This window comes from Sceloporus undulatus, chromosome 2 (genome assembly GCF_019175285.1).
Source record: "Sceloporus undulatus isolate JIND9_A2432 ecotype Alabama chromosome 2, SceUnd_v1.1, whole genome shotgun sequence".
Classification (NCBI taxonomy): Eukaryota; Metazoa; Chordata; class Lepidosauria; order Squamata; family Phrynosomatidae; genus Sceloporus; species Sceloporus undulatus.
Genome location: NC_056523.1, coordinates 290,549,142 through 290,569,592, shown reverse-complemented (window position 1 = coordinate 290,569,592; position 20,451 = coordinate 290,549,142). Strand labels below are relative to the sequence as shown.

General features: G+C 42.1%; 1 protein-coding gene across 2 annotated transcripts in view; it reads right to left on the bottom strand.

The window, feature by feature from the left end:
• The window catches only part of SV2C (synaptic vesicle glycoprotein 2C), a 134,497-nt gene extending 121,663 nt beyond the window's left edge, over nt 1-12,834 (bottom strand). For both annotated transcript variants that reach the window (XM_042454228.1, XM_042454227.1), the window contains exon 1: nt 12,733-12,834. The gene's annotated coding sequence lies outside the window, so the exon portion shown is untranslated. The remainder of the gene's footprint in view (nt 1-12,732) is intronic.
• Nucleotides 12,835-20,451: the final 7,617 nt, after the last annotated feature.

Here is a 20,451-nt window from a genome sequence, read left to right as displayed (position 1 = left end):
ATGGGGAAGGGAAAGTTTTTCAAGCAATTTTGCTTCTATTTATTAGTATGTTTCCTTTTGGCATAGGTCTGTGAACTTTGTAAAAATTGGGATACTTTCTTGCACATTCAGATTTCTTTAACATCAAGTTCTTTCTGTTCCAGTTATGAAGAAAGTCATGGCTTTTATTAAAATTCTTCAAAAACAAACTGAAACCAATCTTTTTACCACCTGTACCAACCACAAATACACATTATACCCCAAAGCCATGTTAAAGAGGAGTCTCTCAGAAAAAATGAGGTGGCAGCACTAATACAACACTAGCATGGTTGAATACAGAAAGATTCAAACCCAGGTTTTTAAAACTAAAGTACCTGCGCTCCTCTGTCTAGATGGACCAATCTGTCAGTTCTGATTTCTCCCATATTTGATATTTTAAAAATTGTTTTGTCTTGAAAATAATGAAATCTGTGTATTTTGTTTATTTTAATAGGAAAATTTGCCAATGAGCTGGAAAACAATATAAAACTAGCAGAAAAACAATGTTAAAACATCATGATAAAAAGAAGCATGAAGTTTTATACAATATAGTGCACACTCATCAATGTTCCCACGTTTTTTTTTTTATTTACCTGGATATTTACAAAAAATTTTTACCAAAAATGTACTGAATTATTTACTGCTTTGAATAAAATTATTAGCTGCTTTGAGTAAAATGTTGTAAAAAACATTATGTAAATAAATGGAGGATGATACCAAATTGTCTGTGTGTGTGTTTATATATATCTACATTCAACAAAGGCCTGTTTCAAACACATCCAAATATCATAGCTAACCCAATAACAAATGAAGTTTTGTGAAAACACCAATAATTCCTTCAAAATTTATTCTCAGACATACAATTCTGAAAGTAGACTGGGGTAAAACATAGCTATTACATTAATTTATGTGTGCAGTGTGTACAGGCCTTACATTCTCCTGTGACAAAGTACAAAAAGGAACTTATAATTACAGCAGTTGTCTTCGATCACTATAATCAGCAATCAACAAATGCATTCACCATGGCTGCAATGATAACTGTCCTTCCTTGCTTCATGAAATGTCTTTTCCTATTTCTCTGATTCAATGAATGAAGCAATACTTCAAGGCTAAGCAGGTTTAAAAGTGTGTTTGGATGATTAACACATATTCTAAAGGGGTGGTGGAAATATAAGATGCTGAACCGCTCAATCTGACAAAGCACTTGGGTGGGACCAGTTATCTCCTCTAAAACAAATGCAAGATACATAGGCAAAGCTTGACTGCTTGTTAAAAATTATTTTATTTGAAAGCAATTCACAGGATAGTCTTGAGTAAATATCATCATTTTAACATTTAAAAATGTTTGCCTGAGCTGCGGCAGACAAAATACCAAAAATAAAAATTAAAGCGAATAAAATAACCATGCAGCTTAGAGCTTTGTTCTCATGGGCCTCCAAATCATTTCCAACTTACAGCAACCCTAAGGTGAACCTAACATGGGGTTTCTTGGCAAGATTTGTTCAGAAGGGATTTGCCATTGTCCTCTGAAGCTGGGAGAATGTGACTTGCCCAGCATCACCCAGTGAGTTTCCATGGCCAAGCAGGGATTCAAACCCTGATCTCCCAGAGTCCTAGTCCAACACTCAAATCAGTTACACCACACTGGTTCTCTAGTTTGAGTGTGTATGTGTCTTCAAGCTGCCTGTCGACCTATGGCAACCCCATGGATTTTATAGGGTTGTCTTAGGGAAGGAATACTCAGAGGTGGTTTGTCAATTCCTTCCACTGAAATATAGCCAATACCACCTCATATAGTGATCTGGCCTAACCAGACTTCCAGAATTAGCTGTGTTCAGGGTGGTATGGTATATGTAAGTATATGTAAGTATGATTAGAATAATTATAGTTAGTTCTTTTGTGATTCTGAAGAATATTTTAGAGTAACATAAATTCAGATTACCATATATACTCGTGTATAAATCGAAAAATCTATACTACAAAATTGATGCAAAAAATCTGGGTCAACTTATACATGAATCAATAAGATAATAAGTTGGCAGGGAGAGTGATTGTTTACTCCCCAATCCTCTCCCTAGTCTAGTTGCCTCTGAAGAGGGCAGCTGGGCTGGGAAGACTCAAGAGGAGCAAACACTCCCTCCCCAACCCTCTTCGTAGCCCGATTGCCTCTGAAGGAGGCAGCCAAGCTGGGAAGATGCAGGACGTCATTTACATCTATAGTTACATGCCCTTAAGTTTTACCCTCAACTTATGCACAGGTCATATATAAATCCAACATTTGGGCCCCAAAACCTACCCTTGACATATACATGAGGTTGACCTATACATGTATACAGTAGCTAAATTTTGCTATGCTTTTGGAAACTGTAACAGTTCTTCATAAAATCAATTAACCTGTGACTGGAAATGCAAAGAGTCCATTACAGCTAGTTGGAGCTTTTGTTATGTAAATATCCAGTGTGTTTTAGAGAATGAACACATGTTCCACAAAGGATACTTGCAGACAGAGAGCTATTAGGTTAACTGATCAAAACTGATCCAGTTATTCCATCTTTCTCTAGTAACAGATTTTCTATGGTAAAAACAAATATAAGTGAAGCAGTGGGTAGAAATGGGTGGTTACAGCTGAAATTCATGAGATTGCCATAATGAATCTTCAATAAATTTCTATGTGTGAGATCAGGTGATTATGTCATAAAAGACTAATCTAGAAAAATCCTGATTTCAAGGTCCTTACCTTCATGCTTTTCAATTGCCCATTATTACCAACATGGTTTTGGTGTATGATCAACTTCCTATTGGCCTCTATCAGAGAATTTTTCAATTTCTTCCTATTCTTCTTATGTAGATAGAGCATAAACTTGGATTGTGGTTATATTTATGGGTTTTCCATGAAGTCCTGTTGATAATTTTTTTGTTTTGTTTTATTTATATACCGCTATTCCAAAGATCATAGCGATGAACAACAAGTAAGCTAATTAGCAAGTAAGCTAATTTGCCCCCAACAGTCTGGGTACTCATTTTAGCGACCTCGGAAGGATGCAAGCCTGAGTCGAGCTTGGGCCCTTTTGCTGGTCTTGAACTCGCAACCTTGTGGTTTTGAGTGAATGGCTGCAGTACAGGCATTTAACCACTGCGCCACCAGTCAAACTTGGCATTACAGTGGGCCCTTGGTATCCACTAGGGTTTGATTCCAGGACACCCTTAGATACCAACATCTGTCAATGCTTAAGTTCCATTATATACAATGGCACAGTAAAATGATGCCCCTTATATAAAATGGCAAAATCAAGGTTTGCTTTTTGAAAATGATGTATTTTAAAAATATTTTCAAGCCATGGATGGTTGCCCCAGATGTATGTGGACACAGAGGTCTTACTGTATATCCTTTCACTGCTTTTGCTACATCTCTCCTCAATATTACTAACACCCCATTTCTTCTTAGATTTTCATTTCTTAAATAAAACACTATTATCTGACTGAAAATATCCTATTCCTGACCATTTTAGCTTGCTCACTCCAAGTATTGCAATACTTGAATGCTCCATTTCTTAGGTGAAGTCGAAGGCTTTCATGGCCGGCATCCATAGTTTTTTGTGGGTTTTTCGGGCTAAGTGGCCATGTTCTAGAAGAGTTTATTCCTGATGTTTTGCCAGCATCTGTGGCTGACATCTTCAGAGAATGTGATGATGCCAGCCGCAGATGCTGGCAAAACGTTAGTAATAAACTTTTCTAAAGCATGGCCACATAGCTCGAAAACCCACAAAAAAGCTCCATTTCTTGTTTTACAATGCTTCCCTTGACTGATGCTTCTCAATTCCATGTTCCTATAGTATTTGTTGTGCAGCTTTGGACTTTCCTTTCTCCTCTGAGCACATCAACAGTGGAAAGTTCTTTTGGATTGAGTCCAATTGTATCATTAGCAACAGATCTAAATATACTTATCCCCTGCTCCTCTCCAGTAGCTTGCTGAGTGCCTTCCAATCTGGGAGTCTCATCTTCTGGCCCAATCTCTTGTTTCATTTTGGATTGTCTTGTCATAGAATTTTTCAAGGTAAAGGCTTCAAAAGTGGTTTACCATTATCTTTTTCTGTGGAGTATTCACAAGTTTTGGCTATGGTGCCACTACCGTTGTCCTTGAGAGTGCCTTCCCCAGTATCACTCCTTGCCATTGCTGCTGCCCAGTAGCTGCTTTGTCACATTTTGTCTGACTCCACAGCAAGTCTTTCTTACATGGGAGGCCCTATCAGCAGCACTGCTACTGTCAGCGTAGCCTCATGCCGCACAACAGCATGCAATCCCACCACTGCAGAAAGGTATTGCCACGGTGGTTTTGGAATGCAAAAGTATGAAACAGAACAGAATTAAACATTATTGGAGAATTTGGCCTAGCATCAAGAAATGAAGCGGGAAAGCAACTGACTGAATTTTGTGAAGCCATGGAAATGCTCCATGTTTTCTGCAAAGTAACACCAGGAGCAGATTTGTGGCACAGACTGCAAACTCCTAAAATCAGAATATGCCAAAAAACAACCTAATGAACGTCAATGTAAAATGTAAAGATAGTAAGGGGGAAAATGGATTTGCACAATTAAGCCTAATAACTGGAAACCAGAATTCTGAAGCCAGGGGCAAGGAAGAATGCAAAAAGACACTATCTGCAGCCAGAAGGAAAGAAAAGCTTCATTGGATAACAGATGAAATTCTTCAAGCAGTTAAGACAGAAAGGAGAAGTGAAAGAGGACAGAAGTGGGGATTCTGCCCTCCAAATCATGACTTCAAATTATGATTTCATCCTAGTTTACAACTTTTGTCTGCTAGCTCAAACATAACTATAAACTATGGTTTTATTAGACCGTAAAGTAATTATTGTTTACACAAATGATGGGGCACAGAACATAAGTGTTCAAGCATATGGCACATTTGTAAGATTGGCTTGGAAGAGAAAGGAAGGAATAATAGAAAGAAATATCTGATCTGTTTCTCTTTGTCCCTTTATAACTAATACATCTGAGTAGAAAGACCATAGCAAGCTGTGAAAGAAATAGAAGGTCTTTACCTTCTAATATAAGAAAGAGCCAAACTGTAAAGGAAGAAAGTCAGATCCGTTTGCCAGGATGCTGGCTAGGTGGGCCTGAATAAATCAAGACAAGTCTAAAGGCATAAAAGATTTAACTAGCATTTCATTTCAGGTTGTCTACTTTGACATCTTTCTCATCAACCCATGCCTTGGTCACATTGAGTATATCCATGGTGCACAGAGTAGACTGAGTATATTCCAGAGGCATTCAGATTACTTGCACATTGAAGCACATCAATCATGTTTTCTGGCTGAATGCCTTCATAGCTCCTAGCTGCCTTCCTTTCTATACCTTAGATTCTCAACAAAGCACACAGAAGAGATCTCTTCATGCTAAGTCTCACTTAGCTGGGTTTTGCCACAGAACCATTATACACTTCTGGGGGGGAAAATTACAGTAGGTAGGAAACCAAGTTATATCAAAATGGCTTTGGGGAAAAAATAAATTTGATTATTGCACTATTAATGGTTTGGGCTGAAGAGAAGAAATTCCTGATTTTGCTGGCAATGGATAGGGAAGTACACTACTAGATTGTAGCCACAGATTAAGGTCAGGGAAGTATGGTTGTAAGCTTCGTAGGGTGTTAACTTCCATGGAGCTATCTGTGAGGTTGACCTGTATCACAAAATACTGACACAGTTCTTGGTTCCCAGAAGTATCAAACCAATTAACTTGAAAAACAATAAAATCTTGTAACATTAAACATCTTGTAACAACATGCTGCTATTTTGATTCTCTTTCCATGTATCTATTTTGATATTTATTTTGGTGCATCTTAGCATAAAAAGCTTTGTTTGTCATGAAAGGAAATAAACCTCCCTTCAGCCCAAACCCATAGTTTTAAAACTAGAAATATTCTTTGTGATGCTTGATTCCTTTTAATTGAGTGCTTTATGTCAGCAGGCCTCAAGTATAAACGCAACAGATTCAGGTGGGTATGTCATTCTTTGCCACTTATTTCTGCCTAAGGGGGAAAAATCTGAATAGACAACTTTCTTTTATATGAAACTGGTCACTGACTATGACTGTTATCAGAGACCACATGCTGAATGTTCCCATCTTCTGGTGTTAAGTAAGTGGTGACTGCAGATGAAGAACAGGACGTCTTTAGTAGTAGCATTCAGGACCAGCAAGTTACATTAGTTTATCTCAGTGAACCCTAACTGGGGATGAAAGAACAGACAGTCCTTTGATTGCTGTTCTGGGTAATTCGGATTATTGCACATTATTATTTTATTTACCCACCTTGGAGATTCAGTGTAGAAAGATGGGAGGGAAATATTTTATACAAAATCTTTAAAGCCATCTCATATTAAGAGTATTTAATTTTTTAAAAATTTCTTTTCCATACTTCAGAATCATAAAGGACATCCTAGAGCCATATGATATTGTTTTTCTATAGTCTTTTTTAACTACTCCCAAAAAAGCCATTTGCCAGGGTTTTAAAAAACACACAAATGGAAGCCATGGAAAGTATAATGAGGGGCTTTCCCTCTCTCATGCTTTTTTTTTTTAAGAACAGATTTCTTATCTCTATGTATGCAAAAATAACTTTGGGATTCTTTGGGACAAATAGACCACTGCTGCATGCTGGGGAAGCTCAGTGGGATTTCCATTAACTATGGGTCCTTGAACCTCCAGAGCCCTAGCAAAAGACGAGTGATTTGAAATATGCAAATTATGAGGATGTAAATATTATGGGTATTTGCTTAATTTACAAAATTAGGGGTTCAACTTTGCTTGGCTCTAAATGATATTATTTAGCACACTATAAATCATTAAGGTAGGAGGCCACTGGAAATGATGAAATAAGAGGTTTCTTTTAAGGGCAGGATCTCCTACTATTTTGCAACTATTATTTGTTACATCTGATTATTATTATTTTTTCATATTTTCTTTTTCTACATGCAGGAAAAGCATGCTTCAGTGATAGAAAAGAACAAATTAAATGCCTTCTTTTTAAAATAAATATTTAAAAACAAAGCATAAGAAACTTTACACCAATTGTTAATGGTCCATCAAAATCTAAACTTTTACTAAAGGATATACATTTTGTTGCTTAAATTGTAAATTCTATATCCTGATACACAAAATATAATTATATGCAGCAATTGCTAGAACTTAATTTTAAATGAGTATATTTAAATGTCTTGAAATAGATCTTGAATGAATGCCCCAATTTTAGTCTTAAAGCAGAAAGATTTGAGGTTTTTTTAAATACATTTCTAATCTTAAAGAGAAACATTAAAAGCCTAGTACACAATTTATCATTGTTCTTAGTGCCCTCCAGCATATAAACTCAATATATCCAGTGCTCTTCAGTAATAAAAAAAATACGTAGTTCTTTTCAGACATACACTCAATAAAATGAAGCTACATACATGACTGTGACAATTTTAAAACCAATTCCCCCAATGATATGATGTTAAATACTATATGCTACATAAAATCAAGACAGCAGCTGCTTCTGCCTTTCTTTCATGTTTGTAAATTCACTTAACCTAATTGATGTTTTTTTTTATGTTTAAACACACTGATATTCAGGTTTTTATAAACACAGTCAGAGAACTCTCCTGCAATACATAGACAATTTGGCTCCTAGACTGAAGGAGCAATCCTGAACATATTCAATGGGGCATTTCTCTTGACATCTACAAGGTTAGGACTACGCTGTCTGTAAGCTTGTTTTGATAATGCACCATTTACTTGGAAGCCAATTAGACTGAAATTAGCGGTTCTTTCTTCCAATAAAGATGTGTCCAGGAATGAAATGTAATACAATGCAACGTAATTTTCATTTTTCTCTTAGTTTTAGAGTACTAAATTTTGTTCTTCTATCTTTACCTTATAACCTTCCTAGCCAATTCTACCCTGCTTTCAATGAATTTAGATTTTCATGGACACTAAGGCCTTTCCTGAATAATTTCACTTTCTGAGTGTTGAAAAAAAAATACTGATTTCCCCCCCAGTTCCTTTTATATCCCACATGGCTATGTTGAAAAATAGGATTCATCACATTTTTAATACACCTTTAACCCGCACCAGTTATTTTATTATGCAATCAACATAGTAGGAGAATGCGGCCAATGGCTTTATTGTTGCCTTTGTCTTTTCAGTCTCCATTAGATCCCTTTTCACTCAAAATCAACAGGGGAAATCCTCACATTGTTGTATACATATGACATTTTTTTAAAAAAAGAAAAAGATATGTAAGTATAAAAATAAAACTCTTAGTTCAGACCTACAATAGACTAATATTCCCCTCCAACCAGGTGTGTTTTTTAAACATACAGTGGACATTTCAGTATTTTTTTCCTGTATCTACTGGTGCTCAACAGAAGTTTTAATACAAAACAATTCTATCCATGTTTGGTCAAAATTATGATGCTATAAATGCTCCTCTCAATGGATTTAGGACTGAAATGGACATTCACAAAGATTAAAAGGAACATGCAGAAACATTTACGCTTTTCCTTCTTTTATCCACATACGTGTCATTTTTAAGTATGTCTGTACTTTTGAGATTTACTATTTGTCAACTTTTTACTTTGCCTAAATTCACTTTTACTGTAGCAGGTACTCTTACAAAAGCTAAATTAAAAACCTTTAAATATCTAAAGACACTTCAGGATTTAGGGGTCACACTGAATTCTGTTACACACAAGATTTTATGACTCTTCAAATATATATTTAATTGGAAGATTGATTTTTTTAAAAAAAATGTGATGAAACCCACTTTCCATGTTTTGCTTACAAAGGGCCCCCCTTATGTTTTGTTTTCTATAATAGATTTGTCCTACAGAATCAATCATTATTATCATCTAGGACCAAAATGTACACCTCAAACGAGCATCCTCCTCTAAAAAGACAGAACGCATTAAAAGACACACACACAAAAAAAAAATAACAGCTATTATTCATACAAAATGCCCACAGATAAATAGTTATCTGGTTTTTGTAGACAGTTGGGGCATCCCAACAAATATTCACGTCAACCATTTCCAATAATTCATAAGAGTAAGAGGGAAATAAAACTCTTGTTAGCATTTGGACAATGTATTGGTTTCCTTTTCTTCCTTCTCTGAAGAAAAACAAAGCATCGTGTTGCTATTTTCTGACCACAGAGATGCAGTCCTTTGAAATCAGATCTGTGTGCCAGCCCTCTGAACAAGACCACATTTACTTGTTGTCATTTCTCCCTGCACTGCAGTGTGTGCAATGCAGCCCTAAAGAAAGGCTGGGCACAACCAGAAGCTAAAGAAGGTTTCTCTCTCTCTCCACTCTACCTCTTCCATGGGACCATTTCATGCAAGGGGGGTGAGGGGGCGAGTTGGGGTATGCATGCATGCCACAGATCCACAAAAGTGTCCACAAAACAGGGGATTCCAGGGGGCCTTTTGTATCTGAGCATCCTGGTCTAGCATCATCATAACCCTTATGTGGGAAAGTGGGGGGGAAAGAAATCCCTAAGCATGTTCAGATGCCAGACTCTTTCAATGCAGATGCAAAAAGGAGGTGGAGGAGGAGGTCTTCTATTTTGCACCACTCCTGTCCTCATATCCCTCTTCCTCTTTCCCTTTGCTCATCTGTGAAAAGTGAAAAAAGGGGATCCCTAAGCATCATCAAATGCCAGATTCTCTCAGATGCAGATGCAAAAAGGAGGTGGGGGAGGTCTTCTATTTTGCATCACTCCTGCCCTTATCTCCCCCTTCCTCTTTTCTTTTGCTCAACTGTGAAAAGTGGGAACTCCGAGTAAAAAGGGGGGATCCCTAAGGATCATCACATGCCTATGCACAAGGAAGGTGGGGGTCTTCTATTTTGCATCCCTCCTGCCCTTAACTCCCCCTCCCTCTTTCCCTCTGCTCACGTGTGAAAAGTGGAAACTCTAAGCGAAAAAAGGGGATCCCTAAGGGTTCACATGCCAAACTCTCTCAGTCCAGTCTGGCGATGCAAAATGGAAATGGGGGGGGGGAGCTTCTATTTTGCATTACTTCTGCCCTTATTTCCCCCTTCCTCTTTCCCTTTGTTCACCTATGAAAAGTGAAAAGGGGGTTCCCTAAGGACTCTCTCAGATGCAAAAGGGAGGTGAGGGGGGTGTCTTCTATTTTGCATTACTCCTGTCCTTATATCCCCCTCCCTCTTTCTCTTTGCTCATGCCTGAAAAGTGAAAACTCCGAGTGAAAAAAGGGGATCCCTAAGGATCATCACATGCCAGACTCTCTCGGATGCAAAAGGGAGGGGAGGAGGGGGTGGTCCTTCTATTTTGCATCACTCCTGCCCTTATCTCCCCCTTCCTCTTTCCCTTTGCTCACCTGTGAAAAGTGCAACTCCGAGTTAGCCCACACCCCCCCCAATGCTCACACGCACACAATACACACAACACACACCGCCCCCATAAGCAAGCATCCCTGCGATCAGTTCCTTGTCCCTGGAGCAAAAGGAGGAGGGACAAAAAGAAAGGGATTCCCAGTCGTGACTCCGACCCCCCTCGCCCACTCTCTCTCTCACACACACAGCCCGCCCCAGAGCCCAGGGAAGGGGTCGAGGCCCCCCACCGCCTCCCCCAGCAGCCCCCCAAGACCTCTCTCACTGCCCAAGGCAACCAGGGAGGAGGAGGAGGAGGAGGAGGAGGAGGAGGAGGAGGAGGGAAGCTGCTTTCAAAGGCTCAGGAGGGAACTTTTGCTTATCCATTTTGTATTATTATCATCATCATCATCATCATCATCATTATTACTATTCCGCATGCGACGAAACTCCGTTCCAAACACGTTGTTATTGTGTGCCTTCCAGCCTCATGAAGCGAACCCTCAGAGGGGGTTTGCCATGGCCATCCTCTGAGGCTGAGAGAGTGTCACCCCCAAAGTGGGCTTTTGTGGACCCGAAGCCGGGTCTCTTACTAGAAGTCCAAAACCCACTGCAGTAATAACCCAGTTTGAGACCGCTGTATCCTTCCTGGCTCAATGCTGTACAACTCTGGGGGCTTTGTGAGACGTTCAGCCTTCTCAGTCAAAAGGGAGAGCTCCGGTGCCCCAAGAAAGGACAGTTCCCAGGATTCCCTTGCAGTTAAAGCCCTCTCAGAACTGGATTATTCCTGCAGTGTGTTTGGACCTTGAAAGTGTCCAAGGCTGCTGCCACGCTGCAGAAATAAAGCAGTCTGTGACACCACTTTTGACTGCATTGTTAGGACTTTTAAAATTGCCCTGCTACTGGGATTTGTAGTTTCCTGAGATATTAGTCGGGGGTCCCTGGCGCCCCTCCAAACGAGTCCAACGCACAAAGCCACGACACTCCAAGTACTCTCCTCGGGGAAGGAAGGAAGGAGCCGACAACTCCGCAACTCCAAGGCTGCGGAGGACAAGGAGGAGGCGAACCGGGGTGTGTGGGGGGGGGGGGGGGGTCTGCGAGTGTCTCTGCAAGCCCTTTGTAACGCTGGACTCTGGAGGGTCCCGCCAACCTTCCCCTTGGAAGCGAAGCCTCTTTCCTGAGGACGCCCTACTCGGATCCTTTCTTGTCAGTCTCCCGCTTTCCCCCCCCCCCCCCTTTCTTTCTTCTTTCCCCCAAAGTTGGGACTCCAAGCGGCTTTATTGGCTGCTTGTGTCTTGGAGCCTTTCTCTCTCTCTCCCGGGGCTTTCTTGGCCAGAGGGGCTGGTTCCCCATGGCCTTCCCCTGAGGCTGAGAGAGTGTGGCCTGGCCCCAGGTCAGCCCCAGGGGGGGTTGCAGCCGGGCGGCAAAGACGACTTGAAAACATATAGAAAAGTGAACACTGAGGCTCCCAAAGTGGAAAGCTCTGCGCAGAGAGCTCTTGTCGCGCCTTGGAGGCTGACTGACAGAAAGACATGGGCAGCAGCAGCAGCTTTCCTGGGCCTCACTCTCCTTCCTCAGATGCACTGAAGCCTAGAAAGCTCCTGCTGCCAGTCTCAAAGGTGCTGCTGCTGCTGCTGCTGCACGATCTCTCTCTCTGTGTGTACTGATTCGAGAGACTGGCACGGCTATATCTTTGGCTACGGAGCCCTCTCAGGGCGGGTAGCTCTCGGGGCCCCGTTAATAAAGTACAATAGCACCCCAAATCCACAAAGCAGGGCTATTGCGCCTTTATAGGGCCAACCGAAAGGCAGAAAGGGCGCCTTTGCCTCAGGGAAAAAGCTGGGGCAGGTTTTCAAAAGCTTGCCTCATACATTTCGTGCCTTTGGGTTGGCCCCCCAAAGGGAGCCTTTGGTGGCTCGGGGCTCTTCTCCCATCAGAAGCTTCGGGTCCCGGTCCGGCCACGGAGCTCCCTCTGGGCGAGCCTGGCCAAGTCCCACTCTCTCGGCCTCAGAGGACGCTGGCCAGGGCAAAACACCCTTCTGGAGAGACAGGCTTATTGAAGACACCCCAGGAGGAGGAGGAAGAAAAAGAGAAGGAGAGGAAGAAGAGAAGGTGGAGGGGATGAAGAAGAGGAAGAAGAAAAGACAGGAAAGAAGAGGAGACAAGAAGGGGACGCAGCAGCAGCAGCCTCCGCCAAGGTTGAGGGAGAAGCTGGGGGGGGGGCGGGTGGAGGGATATACATTTGTAAAAGTTCTTCATGGCAGCTTAAACAAACGTTTTTTAGATATGAGATGTGAAAGAGTCCCTGAGGGGAAGAGGCTGGGCTCACCTGGCGGAAAGGGGAGCCCGGCGCCGTCCGCTGGCTGCTCGGAGCCTGAGAGCGCTGCGGCTGCCTTGGAGGCTGGCTGCGAGGAGGCTTGGAGGAGGCGGGCGTGGGCTTCCCCTCCTTCCTTCCTCCCTTCCTTCTCCTGCCTCAGGAGGAGGAGCCACAGCCGCCTCCGCCCGAGAGAAGCCCAAAGGGAGGGAGGGAGGCAAGGCAAAAGGGGTGGCTGCGAGCGGAGGAGTCCCCGGTGCGCGCCGGCGCCTTCCCTCTGCTGCAGTGCTGCTGCTGCTGAGAGGCTTCGGAGGAGGAGGAGGAAGGCGGGAGGGCGAGGCGGCAGGCCTGGAGGAGGGGAGGGGAGGGGAGGGGTGGGAGGCTGCCGCCCAGGGCCAGGCAAGTCCACTCCCCCCCCACTGGCTTGAAACACAAAGCGGTGGGAAGGCAGCCAGGAGGAAGCCCTGCGGAACCACCCGGGAGGGAAATCAATTTCCCAGCCAAAGGATGGGGGAGGCTCCCCAGAGAGGAGGAGGAAGAAGAGGAGGAGGAAGAGAAGGAGGAGAAGGAGAGGAGGAGATGAAGAAGAGATAGAAGAGGAGAAGGAGGAGAAGGAGAGGAAGAAGAGAAGAAGGAGAAGTGGAAGTGGAAGAAGGCAGCACACTGGTGCCTCCGCAGTTGCTGGACTTAGGAGTTTATCAGACAAGGAAACTGGAAGTATAATCCAATGGCAATCTGAACAAAATCATGGGGTTTCACGTTATTCCATGAGAGGTGATCACACGCAATTTGGGGCAATGACAAGCTATTTTCAGGCAATGGGAAGCCAGTTCAAACGCAATTCGAATTCACATAAATTGAACTAGCGAATTCATGTGAATGCATTCTGGCTCCACTTTCTTTTCATTCGAAATTAAGAGAAATTCCTCCCGTGTGATAAAGTCCTTAGAGGGGGAGCACAGTGGGAGTGGGGAAACAGCAGTAACAAAAACACTCTTTTAAGTATTTGAAGGGATGTCATATTGAGGAGGGAGAAAGCTTGTTTTCTGCTGCTCCAGAGAACAGGACCCGGAACAATGGATGCAGGCTATAGGAAAAGAGATTCCCCCTCAACATTAGGAGGAACTTCCCAACAGTGAGAGACAGGGGAACACACTGGACTTTTTCACACAGGAATCTATGTGCTTCCATCCTGAAAATGTTTAAAGTGTTGGCCATCCCAGAAAAGCAAGCCAATTCACTAATGCTTATCACACAGAGGGCACGACAAAGGGTTAAAAGCACATTACTTTTTAGGCAACAAAGTGTGTTGACAGCGAATTTGGATTTCAGATGAATGAGGACAAATCCCCATTGCTAGCTTGGAAATAACTTTTTTGCACATGCTCCAAACTGTCATTTCCATCCTGCAAAACAATAGATGCAAGCTACAGGAAAGGAGATTCCACCTCAACACTAGGAGGAACGTCCTGACAGTGAGAACTGTTGGACACTGGGACACACTCCCTCAGAGAGTGGTGGAGTCTCCTTCTTTGAAGCTTTTGAAACAGAGGCTGGATTATTATTAAATTTATTATTTTTATATTTATTTATATCCCGCCCTTCTCCCAAGGCTGGGACTCAGGGCAGCTCCATGAATGGTCATCTCTGGGGGGGGGGGGGATGCAATAGCAAGTACATTTCTATACCACTTACCGATGTACTAAGCGGTTTACAAAAGCGTAAGCTAACCCAACAAGCTGGGTACTCATTTTAGAGTCCTACTGAAGGATGCAAGGCTGAGTCAACCCAGAGTCTCTGGCTGATATTGAACTCACAACCTTGTGGTTTGTGAGTGAGTGGATGTAGTACAGGCATTTAACCACTGTGCCACCTGCTTTGATTGTGAGTTCCTGCACGGCAGAGGGTTAGACTGGATGGGCCTTGTCTCTTCCACCTCTATGATTCTATGAAAAACACTATTTTTTAAGCTAAGAGAACACCTCACTAGGAAACTCTATATCACACTATGCTGTTATAGCACTGTTAATCCACTTTAACTGCTGTGGTTGTCTCCTGTGGAATCCTGAGATTTGTAGTTTGGCAATGCCTAAGACCCTTGTGGCTGAGTATTCTAAATATCCCTCTTTGAACTACAAATTCCAAGATTTTACAGGAGGCAGTCATAGCAGTTAAAGTGGAATGGTAGTGCAATAACAGTGTAATGTGATATTGCCCCATAGGGTCTCCAGAGCAATTCTGTGGTCAACATCTTCTGGAAGTTGACCATAGAATCACGCTGGAGGACCACAGATGCCTGGAGAAGTGTTGTCACTCAGAATCTCTCTAGGTCTTTCAGCACAACTGTATGGTTAACTTCTGGCAGAGTTGTGCTGAAGGACCTAGAGATTCTTGGAAGGTACATATTAACTCACATCTGCAAATAAAGCCACAACTGTGGAGGGCAGACTGTATATGACACCATATCTTCTCAGGGTGGCATTTACACTGTGGAGATAATGCCCTTTTGACACCACTTTAACTCTGATGGAACCCTGAGATGTGTAGTTTTACCTGGTCTTTCACCTCCTCTGTCCAAAGAGGGCTGGTGTGCCTTACAAATTCAAAGGATTCTGTAGGAGAGAGCCTTGGCAGTTAAAGTGGTGTCAGATAGTATTATTTTTACAGTTTAGATGCACCCTCAGACAGCTGCTGCAAGAGGTATACGTTAGTAATACTCAATACTAAACATCCCGAGTTTGTAGGAATGGAATGCATATGCAGGGTGACCAGGTGTCCTAACTGCAAAGAGGGAGAAGGCACTGCAAAATGGAGGGCATTCCAGGAAAATGGAGGACATGACCAAAGAAAAGCTAACAACACTCATGGATGGAAACATATACTCGTGCTTCTTAGCCATGCTCCAAATGGAGGATCTTTTGGAATTCCTCCTGGACAGAAGGTTCAAATGGAGGATGTGTCCTGGAAAAGAAGGATGTCTGGTCACCCTGTGCATATGAGACTTCACTCCCTTCGAATGACATGTATACTCTAGCAAGGGGTGTCCTTTAAGCATGGGGAAAGAGGGCAAGGAAAGTTGACGCAGTGGATGCAGTGAGACTTAGGGACTCAACAAGTGAAGCCTGACCTATAATTTGCAGACAAGACAGCTGCCTCTCTGTCTGAGGCAGCAAAGGCAACAAAACATTATGGAAACCCACATTTTATTTGGCGTAGGAGTCAGTGGTGACGCAAGTGATATAGAAGTTGAGTTGTCACAGATCTTTTAAGGAGAAGAGTTCTCAAAAGTCCTGCAAGGGAGGTGCAGAAGCTGGGAACACTGCATTCGCCTATTGTTTCATTCTGCGCAGCTATTGAAAGCACAGAAGGAATCTTAGGGATTTGCAAGCTACAATGTTTAGAACCCGATACTTCTTTCATTAGGGATATATGGCTGGGTGAATTGTTCAATATCAAGAAGAAACTATCATTTGTCACAGCTATTCAGATATCAGTCTGGTGAAGTATGTGGTAATCCACAAAAGCTTATGCCCAATAAGATGTGTAGTTTTAATGTGCCATGAGACTTTTGGTTGTCTGTTCTAATGTAAAAGGTGCACAATAGCACCATTAGGGCTTGCTCCAGGGCATAGTAAATATCCTACATTTCAACCTTCTGTCCAGGAGAATTCCAAAATGCCCTCCATTTGGAGCATGACTAAGAAGCATGTATTTATATGAGTGTTTTAACTTTTATTTTGTCTTTTTATTTTTATTTTATTTTTCTTTAATGTCCTCCATTTTGCAGTGCCTTGCCCTCTTTGCAGTTATGGTATCTGGTCACCCTGAGTAAGCAGCAATATGTCACTTACCCCAGGACTGGACTGGCAGCAGTTGCATGCATCTATGTAAGAAGTAGCAGCATGGCAATTGGATACAATGGTAGCTCACACTTACAGGAGTTGGTAAGGTGGAGAATGGGGTCATGAGAGAGAAAACCACCTGGTCTGCTATTGCAAGTTTTAACTACACCTACAAATGGGAAGACTGTTGGAGGCTAGATGTGTGGTGCCGGATAGCAATACCTCCCCTGAAATAACAGAAAGAGAAAGAAAGCACTCCCACATCCATTATATCTGAGTACACTTTGCTTCCCCTCATTTTCTATGAAGACTTCCTGCAGAAGTTGGGGACTTGTTAATTTGGCTTCTGACCCAATTGCTTACATGTTTCCTCATGTGGTAACAAGCAAAAGCAGACTGGAGATAATAAAGATGCTATAGGTGCAAGGTTCATATTCTTACCATTGAACTAAACCACCTTTCATCTCATATTCTCTAATACATTATATCATGGCCTCTACTCAAAATCGTAACTTGTTCACATAGCCCCCAGCTTCAAAAGGTCCTTGTTTAAGTACACACAGTAGCAATGGCCCTACCATAGCCTTTTCAGGGCAATGTGCTTTTTCAAAAAAGTGTTTGATACTATTGCAGAAAAGCAATGGTAGCCATAATGGTCCTTGAGGGTTCCTTACCCATTACTGCTTTAGTGCAAGGGAATACCTCCTTCCTGAGAGTAGGACATGAGACAGGTATTTGGAGAGCTTTGTAGGAACTGCAGGGTTGTCTGCAACAGGTAGCCAAGCAGCAGCTAGCTCTTAAGCCAAACAGGTGGAGAACATGGTGATGGAGGAGGACCTTTGGGTAGTGGCAGAGGGTGAAAATGAGCAATCTGAGACCCTTCTGCTTTGCTGCCTGAGCCACGTGGCTCAGCATGCCTCATTGAAGGGATGATCCTGAATGGTGCAGTTCTATATTACGGGGCAGGGACTAAATTACCTCATTTTTTGGTGTTCGCTATATGCCTTCTATTTAAGTGAAGTAATACATATTAGAGAGCCACTATGATGTAGTGGTTTGAGCATTGGACTACAATTCTGGAGATCAGAATTCAGTTCTCTGCTTGGCCATGAAAACTCACTGAGTAACCTTGGGCAAGTGAAACACTCTCAGACCCAGAAAACCCCGTGGTAGAGACGCCATAAGTCAGGAATAACTTGAAGGCACGCAACAAAAAAATACATACAGTATTAATATCTAAACCAAGGTTTATTAACCCTGTGACTTCCACAAGAGGTTACACAAGAGTTTGTGTTTAAAAACAACACATTTTAAAAAATGTATACATATTTTTTCCCAAAGGTTCTCTGAAACCAGAAAATTATTTCAAGGGTTCTTCCACAATAGAAAAGATTGACAAAGACTGACCTAAAGCAAATCACAGACCTCAAGCCATTTTTACCACCCCAATGATCTCCACATTTTTAGCACCCCAATGGCCTACCTCCTAAAATGACGGAGGCAAATTTGCTGCCAGTTGGTCAACAGCGCCTCCCAAATGTCTGGAGGGGTATTGTTGTCTATATTGCCACATTTTGGGGTATTTGAGAGCCCATCGCCTATTCTAGGCATCTAGAAGCTTTCTCCAGTCCATCCTTCAAACCAGGAAGTGATATGATTTCTTGCTCCAGTCTCTTCTTGCTTTAAAGCAGTGCTTCTCAATTATTTTCTGTCATGCCCCCCCCCCAGGAAGAAGAAAACATTTCGTGCCCCCCGCACGACTGTAAATAGTATCATTTGTCTATAAAATTGGTCAAACAAGCCCCCCTTTACGGAGCCTCGCGCCCCCCCCCTGGGGGGCGCACCCCACTATTTGAGAAATACTGCTTTAAAGAAAAGATTGTATGCCCTGTGGGTTTCATGACCAAGCTGGGAATCAAACCCTGGAGCCTTATCATATTAAAAACAAACCCGGCAGGCAAATAGAGAGAAGTCTGTTTAACTTTCTGTCTCCACATCAACTCGAAGCACGCTTAGCTGGCCGATTTGCAAACTTGGGAAGCTTCCATTTTTGAAAAGCAGTGGGCTAAGAGCAGCTAGGAACTGGGATGCAGCCGGGATGCAGTTGCCTAGTGACATCGGCAGCATTTTTGTGCGATAATTCCTTATTTCATCCCATAAGCGAATGTATCCCAGCAGGGATAAGTCACTTTGTTTTTGCATGTAATAAACTCGTATGACCAACTACATGCAGCTAAGCTAACTTCCAAGTGCGTGCAGATAGGTTTGCTCCCTAAATGTCCTACAGATTTATCTTTGTGTCATGATAACCCATATTTGCCAAGAGTAGCAATAAATTAATACCATTCATCAGCAAGCTATAGGACAAATATAGCAAATTGAATCAAACAAATCAAAATGGTTCAAGATAGCAACAATTCAGCCAAGTGTTCTACTTCATGCCAAGGATTATAAATCCAATGAGATGCAGGAGACTCTTGGAGCAGACTAGAATACAAACATCCTATCCCTTTTTTATTCTGTTCTTTTTGCATAAGGAAAGACAAGTCTCCCATGGTGGGAGGACAGCATGCTAGCTACTGGACATCACCAGCAATTTGGCCTTGGCAGACAGAACCTGGATCACAGAACTGGGCCCACTGAGCTCCAGCCATCTTTGTGCCAATTCACACCAGGGCTTGGAGAAGTTAATTTTTGGGACAATAGCTCCAAGAAAGTAGTTGTACTAACTGGACAATTCTAATAGTTATATTCCAAAAAAGTAGCTTTTCCAAGCTCTGATCAGACATGCATTCCTAGACCCTGGCTGTTCCTAAGTCACAAAGTAGTAGAGAGAAGTACCTATAGGTCTTACTTGATGAAACCAGGTGTGCATCTTGTATACAGGCTTCTTACGACCTTATCACACTAGTAAGAAACGAAATTTAAAGTAAATTTAAATTAGAAAAATCCTGCTAATGCAGGAAGTTTATCACACGAAATTTCAGCAGACCAGAAATAACATGAAAATAAAGCAAACGTTAAGGGGACAAAAATGGCAGCTTTTTACTTTTGGTCACTGCTTCTTCTCTTTTAAACGATAGATAGATAGATAGATAGATAGATAGATAGATAGATAGATGATAGATAGATGATAGATAGATAGATAGATAGATAGATAGATAGATAGATAGATAGAAGAGACAGATGGGATGAGCCCTCTAACACAAGTTCTCTTTGTGGTTCACAAAACAAGAAAAAACTAAAATACAGCATAATCAACCAAAGCTATTAAAAAATAAAACATTTAAAACTGCTGGTGATTTTTGGTCTTTGTCTGATGTTAAAAGGACCACAAATATAGTGCCAGGAGAAACTCTTTAAGTGGGTGGTGCCAGAACTAAAAAGGACCACTTCCTAGTGGTTACCACTTAATTTCAAGGATGACCCAAAGCTGGGCCTCTCAAGAAGATACTGTGTTTGGTGAGGGTCCATATTAGAATCATAGAATTGTAGAGTTGGAAGAGACAACAAGGGCAATCCAGTCAAATCCCCCTGCCATGCAGGAACTCACAATCAAAGCATCCTCGACAGATGGCCATCCAGCCTCTGTTTAAAGACCTCCAAGGAAGCAGACTCCAAGACAGTGTGTTCCACTGTCGAACAGCTCTTCCTGTCAGGAGGTTTCTCCTAATGTTGAGGTGGAATCTCTTTTCCTGTAGCTTCCATCCATTGTTCTGGGTCCTAGTCTCTGGAAGCAGCAGAAAACAAGCTTACTCCATCCTCAATGTGACAGCCTTTCAAATACTTTAACAGGGCTATCATGTCACCTCTTAACCATCTACCCAACTCCCTAAGTCTTTCTTCATAAGACATGGTTTCCAGACCTTTCACTATTTTGCTTGCCCTCCTC